This window comes from Triticum aestivum, chromosome 5A (genome assembly GCF_018294505.1).
Source record: "Triticum aestivum cultivar Chinese Spring chromosome 5A, IWGSC CS RefSeq v2.1, whole genome shotgun sequence".
NCBI lineage: Eukaryota > Viridiplantae > Streptophyta > Magnoliopsida > Poales > Poaceae > Triticum > Triticum aestivum.
This window is the reverse complement of record NC_057806.1, coordinates 456,578,413-456,587,701: the sequence shown is the minus strand read 5'-3', so window position 1 is coordinate 456,587,701 and position 9,289 is coordinate 456,578,413. Positions and strand designations below refer to the sequence as shown.

Below are 9,289 nucleotides of genomic sequence, written 5' to 3'. Positions count from 1 at the left end.
TCAAGGGGTTGGGGGCTTGCCTGGTTGCTCTGGCAAGAAGGACGAGTCACCAACACCGTAGTCGAACTGGGGGTCGCCGGCAGTCTCGGGGTCTATCGGAAAGAAGTAACGGAGAGGGAACACAATAAATAACAGAGCAATCAAGGCATCACAAAGCGTAACAAGACAATACGCGGTGTTCGGTGTGCCCTAACGCGGTAGTAGGTGATACCGGTGAAGGGGGGAAAACATCCGGGAAAGTATTCCCGGTGTTTCGTGTTTTCTGACAGATGAACCGGAGGGGGAAAGTTGCGGGTTTGATATGTTAGGGGTGTGTGGTGGACGAACGGGCTGCGTATCCGGGTTCGTCTCGTCGTTCTGAGCAACTTTCATGTACAAAGTTTTTTCATCTGAGCTACGGTTTATTTTATATTAATTTTAAAAGATTAAAATCATTTTTAGCATTTATTTAATTATTTTAATCCAACATTATCCAGAACAGTGCACGCTGACGTCAGCATGACGTCAGCATGACGTCAGCAGTCAACAGAGGCGTTGACTGGTCAACTGACGTGTGGGTCCCGTTTGTCATTGACTGTTTAGTCTAATTAATGTTTAACTAATCTAATTACTGTTTAATTAAACTAATTAGTTAATTAGGTTAATCTAATTATGATTAATTAACTTAATTAATTAATTAATTTAATTATTATTTATTTATTTAATTATTTTTAATATATATTTTTTTTAAATAAAGTTCTGGGGCATGGGCCCCACATGTCATAGGCCCTAGGGACCTTAGCGGGCGTTGGTGTTAGCGGGTTCGGGCGCAACGGGCACGGGCGCTGCCCGGGCGGAGACCGAACCCACCCGGGTGCGAGGCGGAGGCCGGCGACAATGCGCCGGCGGCCAGAGGCACAGCGCACGCAGCCGCACGGGTGCGTAGCGGCCCAACGCGGGGCTCGTCGGGAACGGGCGGAGGCAGGGGTTGCGGCGTGGTGCGGGCGCGGCGGCGCACACGCACGGGCAGGAGCCGCTGCAGCTGGGGGGGGGGCGAGCCGGCCACCACGGCGTGCGTGCATACGGCAAGGGGAGAGACCATGGCGGGAGCTAGCAGGTCAGGGGAGGTGCGACCAGTGCACGACGGCGGGTTACACGGGCGCGGCAACCGCGAGCTCCTCGGGAGCTCGGGCGTGACGGCGGGGGCGACCTACTGCGACGGGAGGGAAAGAAGAGGGGGAAAGCAGAGGAGGGGCCTCACCGGGCCCTGCAGGTGTGCAATAGTGTGCGCGAGGAGGAGTCGGGGAGGCGCCGGAGCTCGGGGCGACGACGGTTGACGACGGGGTGGTGGTGACGACGGGCGACGGCGTCGGGTCAACAGGCGAGGCCGCAGCGTCTGGCGGGTGTCGCGCGAAGGAGAGGAGGGCGAGGGGGAGTCCAGGAGGCAAGCAGCGACGCAATGGGGTCGGCGGTCGGCAACGAAGGCGTCGTCGGGAGTGCCGCGGGGTCGCGCCCCCGATCTGTATCGAGAGGGGAGGGAGAGCGAGAGAGGGGAAGTGGGGGAGTGGGGATCGGGTAGCTAGGGTTCGGTCGCCCCAGGGGGGGCTATAGGCGCCGGCTGGGCCGGCCTGGTTGGCCCAGAGGCCAGCTGGGCCGGGGCCCAGCTCGGGGAGGGGTCTTTGTCTCTTTTATTTTTTTGTTGTTTATTTTCTCTTTTCTTTTATTTATTTTTTTAGTTCTTATTTGTTTTATTTTAGTTTCCAAAAATACAAAAGTGGCACCTAAAATAGTGTTACAATTCATGCCACTGCCACAAACCGTTTAGCACTAAAATAAAAAATAGTTTTAAATTGTTTATTGTTTTAAAGCATTTGAATAATTGCTTTGCTGCTGTTTTATTCACCTCATATTATTTAAACATTTTATAAAGGTGTGGTTTCTCCACCATAACTATCTATGCAATATTTGTTCACTCCGAACATTTTAGTTTTAATATTTGAAAACGTCTATTGTTTGCTTGATTTTGAATTAGAATTTGAATCGGCTCCGAACTAACACGAGATTAGCGACAGTAATCGAAGTGACGTGGCATCATTAGCAAAGAATTACTGTAGCTTAAATATCCGGGCGTCACAAAGGGGATGCATAGCGGGCTCAGATTCACCTTTCCTCGATCATATAACCTACCCCCGTCATCTCTTATCACCAGATCAATCTGTTCATACAGTGGAGCTGCCCTGGTTATCACTCAACAAGAATGACCATCCAAGGACAACAACAAGTATCACAGGATCAAAAAGGATTCTAGAGACAAGAGGGAGGATCCAACCTGATACGCACATGTGCCACGATTGCTCAAAGCACACTTATTTCAGCCACGATTAATCATCATCGCCCTAGCACGAACGCCACTGATCAATATAGCAAATCCAGGAGCATAGCTATAGGACCAGGGCATCGACATGTAAACCAGAGCATCACATTAGCTCCTATGATAGCAACTAAACATGAACAGCAGCCTGCAAACCCTAAAATGGCATGGATCCACAAGTACATAGCTCAAGTAGGAACCGATGCATGAGTAGGGCATAGAGCATCAACCAGACAAGCACCACATCAATATAGCCATGGCCATGTCCCATACAGTAGCCGAAGCAGAGGAGCGGGAGGAAGATGGACCTCACTGAGGGAGGCTGTAGCCGAGGCAGTACTCAGTGCGCGCCGGGGTTGTGCCTGAACGCCGTCCAACCGGCGAGGAACCGCGTCGGAGTTGCGCCTTGCACCGTCCCGCCGACGAGCACGAACGCATCAAACAACCTGTGTAAGGAAGGCATCGTTGTTTATCAGAAACAATTAGTTAGGAATTACTATTTAACAGAAATGCATTTTTTTTAGCACAAAGATATGCACAGGAAAAATACAGAGCTCAAGTAATAAATAAAATTTCATGCAAAAGATATAAAGGTCCAATGTCCGATAACAACTCAACCTTATTTTTTTCAGAATCCTTTGATACACACTATAAGTTGCCGACCAAAATCTTTGAGCATGCACATCTGGCATAAAAATTTGATATGAGAACTGATAGCATTTTTTGTCGGTTTAAAACCTTGGATCTACAATCAGAAGTATCATATTACTATTACTCTTACATACATGTTGGCATACACAATATATCTCTACTCTGCCATAGTGTATAGAAAAATAACAGGACTATTAGCTCTACATGAGAAGTGAACTCATGGGTACAGGGGATCAATCTTACCTTGAATGTCTTGCACCAAGGCATCCAGCTACCAAGGCAAGATCTCAAACACAGAACATCTATCTTAGAACACCAGTGTTTCCCTTCATAGTCCACCCTTCCTACAATATTCTGGTAACAACAGAAATCTCCCGTTAGTTTATAGAGCATGCAATTTGCGCTCAAACTGAAATAAGAACAACATTTTGTCAGTTTTGTCAGTAACATTTGGTTAATTGGGCACCAACAAAATCTCCTATATGATTTGGCGATTAAAGAATAGTAACAAATGATATAAAATAACCAGTGACATCAACTCTAACTACACAATATCCAGGGAAACAACATGAATCTCCAATTGGTTCACAAAGTATGCAACTTTTCTCTCAACTGAAATGAGAACAACATTTTGTCAGTGATATTTAGTTAATGGAGCACCAACAAATCTCCTATTTCATTTAGAAGAATAAGAATAAATAAAGGATATAAAATAACCAGTGGCACATTTAACTCTAACTACAACTTGGCAAAGAAATTACATCAGTTGATTAATGATTATCTGTAGCTAAATCCTATATTCAATACACAAGACGAAGGAATTCATATATTAGAAATCATATGCACACCAGTCAATCAATTAAACAGCAAGAATCACAAATAAAAAGAAATTACATTGGCAGTTCATATCAGTCTCCTACCTTGTAAGTGATACCTTGAAATCATATGCACACCAGTCAATCAATTTAACAGTAGGAAATGCGGCTTGCCGCACCCGGCAGCGCCGCTGCCGAGTACAATTATATCCAATTGGGTAATACAGTCATAGGAGCATTTTTTTTACAGAACAGTCATAGGAGCATTGTAAATATGAAAAAAAGCAATGATATTAGTTCAGTACAGTGTCATACTGCAAATTATTATCTATTCATAAGATATGAAATTTAAGATGGGTTTTAGACTGCATAACATATTGTATAGAATATATTGACAAATATGATGAACCGTTCTGACATAAGCATCCTTAGAAAGAGAATTCTGGTTTATAACATTGGTACTCACATGAAAATTTATCTAAAAATGAGCAGATAAGTCGAAGAAGAAGAACAGTACAAAGGATACATTGAGCTTATAGAAGCATAGCAAGGCAGGCTATGTAGACATAACTCGACATCATCGATATAATAGTTCATAGTTCCTAGATTCAGATATGGACTGGATAGTTCTCCTTATAGACATCTCATCTGGGTAGCCAAGGATGACCAAGTTCAGTACAGGCCATTTTGTCAAAGCAAAGCAAGCAGGGTACATTTAGTCAATAGAGCAGATCGATGATGGATCTCATTAAGTAGGTAACAATAGTTTAGCTATTACAAGCAAGACAGAGCTCCTCACATGCCCCTCTTGCTATTTATCAATGATGCTTAATTAGTACTGGATCATCTCTGTCTGACCTAAGCCGCGACCAAGCCATATCATTGCAACCCGTAGAAAAAGGAAGCTACAACTGTGTGAACCAAATATAAATGGGGACAATCCTGCTCTCCATCATGCTAAATGGGGACTTCTCTAGCACTCACGCTTACTATTAGTCACGCTTGTGTATTCAGATGCCACTCAAGATATAACCACCAAACGAATTCATTTGCATGTGTGGGTGGGTACATGATGGAAGGACCTGCATCCAGAGAAAAGAAAGGGGCTTGAAAAAAAGAAATCACAACTTTTTACATGCAAGAGTAGTAAGCACTAATCGCATATTCTTTGTTGTATTTCAAGCCTAATAGGAACAGGTGATAGACGATCGACCTTGTGTATCAAACAAACATGTGATAGAAATCACAACTTGTAGTGCTGAAGATCCTGCACTGCCTGCAACATGCACGGTCGCCATGGCCGCGAGCTAGGGTTCCGGGCGCGAGGAGGGAGGGATGGACGGACGACAGCTCGATTGCCATGGTGTTTCATGATAAGAAGGTCCATCGGCTGAGTTACCTGCAAGCACAAGCACATAATTTGCTGCATCACACACCAAGCTATTTTGTATAGCTGAAGACGGGTTTATACAAAATCATGAAACTGGACCAATAAAAAATTATATTTGGGGGTATAGGATTTTTAGAAATCACATGTGTTGAAATGTGCAGCTCACTTTGATCTGAAGCTATTCCGGTGTACCATGTTCTTTAAGAATCTCAGTAGGGACATAATCTCAACTGTATTGTGTTTAGCAGCAAGAGGGACACTCAATATATCCATTCTGGGTGTTCCAAAAACTGAAAATGTCGGAAATCAGATAGAAACGATCTGTAGAAATGTCCCCTGAAAAATAAAAGTGAAATGTCATCACAAAGTACTCTAGTAGTAAGAAAAAGGCAAACGTCCTCTAGTAGTAATGAGGTTGTAAAGAAAGTTTGGTACCTTAGCTGGTTGTGGTTCAGGCCCAATCGGGAGCTACGTCGAGGGAATTGCTAATGCTTCCATCTGCCTGAACCTTTAGCACAAAGCTATGGATTTGCCATTGGAGATGAACCTAGCAGAGTAGATTGTAAGAAATGGAACAAATCAAGAGGAGTGAGGGAAACAAATCTGGCATAACAAGAGGAGTGAAGGAAACAAATCTGGCATAATTTATTCTATAAGATGTCCGTAAATTCAGACAAAAGATACCAACTTTGTTCCCTGAGGTGGACTGAAATAAACCATATGACCAAGACACCTGGTTCATCCTGAATTATGGAGTGAAGAAAAAAGTTGCCCTATACAACCATCAGAGTTCATGACAGTACAAAAGAATAAAAAACTAAAATTGTTGCATCGTGTAGCTTGCATAGCAGATAGAGAATACAACAAATACAAATTCCAAATTAGAGGAATTGTTCAGTTTTGTTTTGCGGGAGCGCATATAGGTGCAGCTAATACATTTCTTAATGTCCCATATATGAAGAAATACTATAAGAAGTTCATAGGACTAAACCAAAACACCAAACACCATAGTTGATCAAAGCATAAAGTTGACCATTCTTGCTCCTGTTTCCAACATGCAGTTGGCTACCACGTGGCTCTAAGCCCAATCTAGCCTACAGGGTAAAGATTATGTCCTTTGGAAGCAGATTAGACTGAAAATGCTTTGCTTGTGCTATTGGATAAATGAACCTAACTGAACACCATGCAAAATCTAGGAGTATTACTGAACCTAACTGAAACACATGCCAAATCATTCTCTTGATGCCCATTTACTCCTAGGAGTACTACTGAACCTAACTGGATTTAGGAGCATTTACAAAACCTAGGAGTACTACTGAACCTAAGTGCATGTTTGGTGTACTAAACATAGGAATTGAGTGTTTGTACTGCATGGATGCAAATCAAAGGAGCTGGAGCTGCGTGCTTGTACTCCATAGACGTTTTATGAACTCTATAGTCCATGGAAAATGAACATAGCCGCAAACTAATAAAAACAAAGCAGCAGAGGAGAGGACGAGCTCACCTACGAGGTTGTAGCCAAGGCAGTAGCACAGCTCGTCGCCGCAACTGAGCTCCGTGCGCTGCCTCCATGCCCCGCGCTGGCCTCTTGCGTCCGACCTCCTCCGAGCGCTGCCTCCTAACAGCCACCGGATCCGACGCGCCCGGACTCGCAGCCAACGGATTCGGGGACCGCGATGTGGCGCCCATCCTCCCCGACGCGGTTGACCACGGCTCCGGCGACCGCGACGAGAACCCGTGGAAGCACGCGCACACGCCGGCGACGCCCTCCCTCTCTGGTCGCTTCCTCCACAACGCGTCGGGTAGGTGGCGGTGATGGCGTGGCGGCGGCGGACGGGCAGGGAGGATGGCTGGCGGGGAGTGACGGCTAGGGTTCAATCGCGGTTCGAGGAGGTGGGTGGCGGCGGCGGCGATGCGGGTGGGAGGATAGGAGGCGCGCGGGAGGGAGGGAGGGAGGCGGCTGCGGGAGGGAGGGAGAGAGGAGGAGGCGGCTAGGTCTCCACCACAGGAGCGCCCCCCTTTTATACCCCACTACGCGAAATGACCGGAATGCCCTGGTGGAGGTAAGGTATTTACAATTAGTTGCCATTGAAATTTTATCCGACGGCCCAGGACGATCGGGTAACTATCAGACGACCCACAGCGATTTGGATCGAGATCCGACGGCCTGTATCGCAAGGAGATTTCGATCCGACGGTCCAGAATCCAAACGCACGGGAGAGCTCCATTTCGCTTCAGACTCTAACAAGGGGATACTCGATTGCATTCGCAACACACACAACTCGCACAGCATCGAAGATGGCGGCCTCGTGCCACGACGTGGACGTGCCGGGGAAGCCGACGGAGACGGGGACGGCGCTGCTGGAGACGGCGACGGGGGCCATCCAGGGGTTCGCCCCCATCAACCAGATCCACCAGCACCTTTGCGCCTTCCACTTCTACGGGGACGACATGACGCGGCAGGTGGAGGCGCACCACTTCTGCGCGCACCTCAACGAGGACGTGCGACAGTGCCTCATCTTCGACGGGCCGGAGGCCGGCGCGCGCCTCATCGGCCTTGAGTACATCGTCACCGAGGAGTTGTTCCTCACTCTGCCCGACGAGGAGAAGCCGCTGTGGCACACCCACGAGTTCGAGGTCAAGGGCGGCGTGCTCTTCATGCCCGGCGTCCCCGGCGTCGTCGAGCGCCGGGACCTCGAGGTCGTCGCCAGGACCTACGGCAAGACCGTCCACTTCTGGCAGGTCGACCGCGGCGACGCCCTCCCGCTCGGCCTCCCGTAGATCATGATGGCGCTCACCCGTGAGGGCCAGCTCCGGCAGGATCTCGCCGACTGTAAGCGCGCCCCGCCGAGTTCACCATGGTTTTCTTTTGGGGTTTCTTGGTTCGTTCACCGAGATTGTTATGTGGGTGCAGGTGTGGAGAAGAAGTTCAGCGTGTCGTTCCAGAAGGAGAGGGAGAACCGGGCGTACATGAGCGGGCCGGCGCACGGCATCCACCCGTTGGCCAATGCGGCTGGGAAGGGCTTGAAGACGGAGATCCGCGAGGTCGATCTTCCGGCTGCGAATACCGGAGCCAGGATTTTCACCTGATCTGCTCTTGCCGTGCGTACGTGTCCGCGAGACGGGTGTATGGATAGCTGGGTGATAGGGTAGTTAATAAAATGTCTCCCACCCTTTGTTTTTCCTCTTGGAAATGGAGTGAGTGCTCGACTAATGACTTCCCAAAAATAATATAGGCAGTGGCGGTGTGAGGAACCGAGGATGTAGAGTTAGAAGGAATCAAATGAATCAACAAACTCTTTATAAGAGCCAAACCGTATTCTACTCTTAAGATTTTTCCTACACTTCCAGAGATTATTTAAAAGATAAACAAGCACTCGGCGAGAACAACATCTGCTTTCATATTTTTAAGGAGCTAAAACTAATATTCGTTCCAAAATAGATGACCTAATTTTGTACTGACTTTAGTAATAGATGATTCAACTTTGTACTAAAGTTTAGTACTTTTGGAAACAACAAATACTACTGAAAACGAATGCATAAACCTTCTGCACAACAATACTAGTGAAAACTACCCGGAAACAAATCCGAAAACATGTACTTACGGAAACAACAAATAACCTTATGCATGACAATACTACTTACAACAAATACAGAAATCTTCTTCACAAAGTGAAACGAATACAGAAAAACAATATGCAATTACTATCGAAGAAAAACAAAGTAACAAATACTATCGGGGAAGAAAACAAAGCAAATACGACAAGAAAAAGAGGAGGAAACCAATACAATATTCATCTTTGGCAACACAAAACACTTGAAGGCATTTTTGAGAAACCACACTTCAAAGGCATCGAACAACAAAAAACAATGAACACAAAACTATGGCATAACAGTGTTAGCTCAAACCGTAAATAGTGCTCAGGTGACGATACTAACGGTAATACTAGTTAGCTCACACATGGGCCAGCATGTAATAGTTGGCTAACATATGGGCCATAACGAGTGCGGATAAGAGAGAAATTATTATTTTTTTCATTTAAAAGTTGATTTCTTTGGATAATATGTCACATCATATTTCAT

At 46.3% G+C, this 9,289-nt stretch overlaps 1 long non-coding RNA gene and 1 pseudogene across 5 annotated transcripts; one reads left to right on the top strand and one right to left on the bottom strand.

The window, feature by feature from the left end:
* Positions 1-2,398: 2,398 nt before the first annotated feature.
* Positions 2,399-7,170, bottom strand: LOC123103975 (uncharacterized). Of its 5 annotated transcripts, XR_006450046.1 has the most exons (8): positions 6,711-7,162; positions 5,642-5,753; positions 5,373-5,542; positions 5,030-5,215; positions 3,922-4,898; positions 3,245-3,355; positions 2,969-3,035; positions 2,399-2,796 (listed from the first exon to the last, which is right to left on the bottom strand). It is a non-coding gene; the product is annotated as an uncharacterized lncRNA (long non-coding RNA). The 5 variants fall into 5 exon arrangements; XR_006450045.1 differs by having other exon boundaries at positions 3,245-4,898; positions 6,711-7,169; XR_006450044.1 differs by lacking the exon at positions 2,969-3,035 and having other exon boundaries at positions 6,711-7,160.
* Positions 7,171-7,327: 157 nt separating this feature from the next.
* On the top strand, positions 7,328-8,453 carry LOC123103974 (oil body-associated protein 1A-like; annotated as a pseudogene).
* The last annotated feature ends 836 nt before the right edge of the window (positions 8,454-9,289 follow it).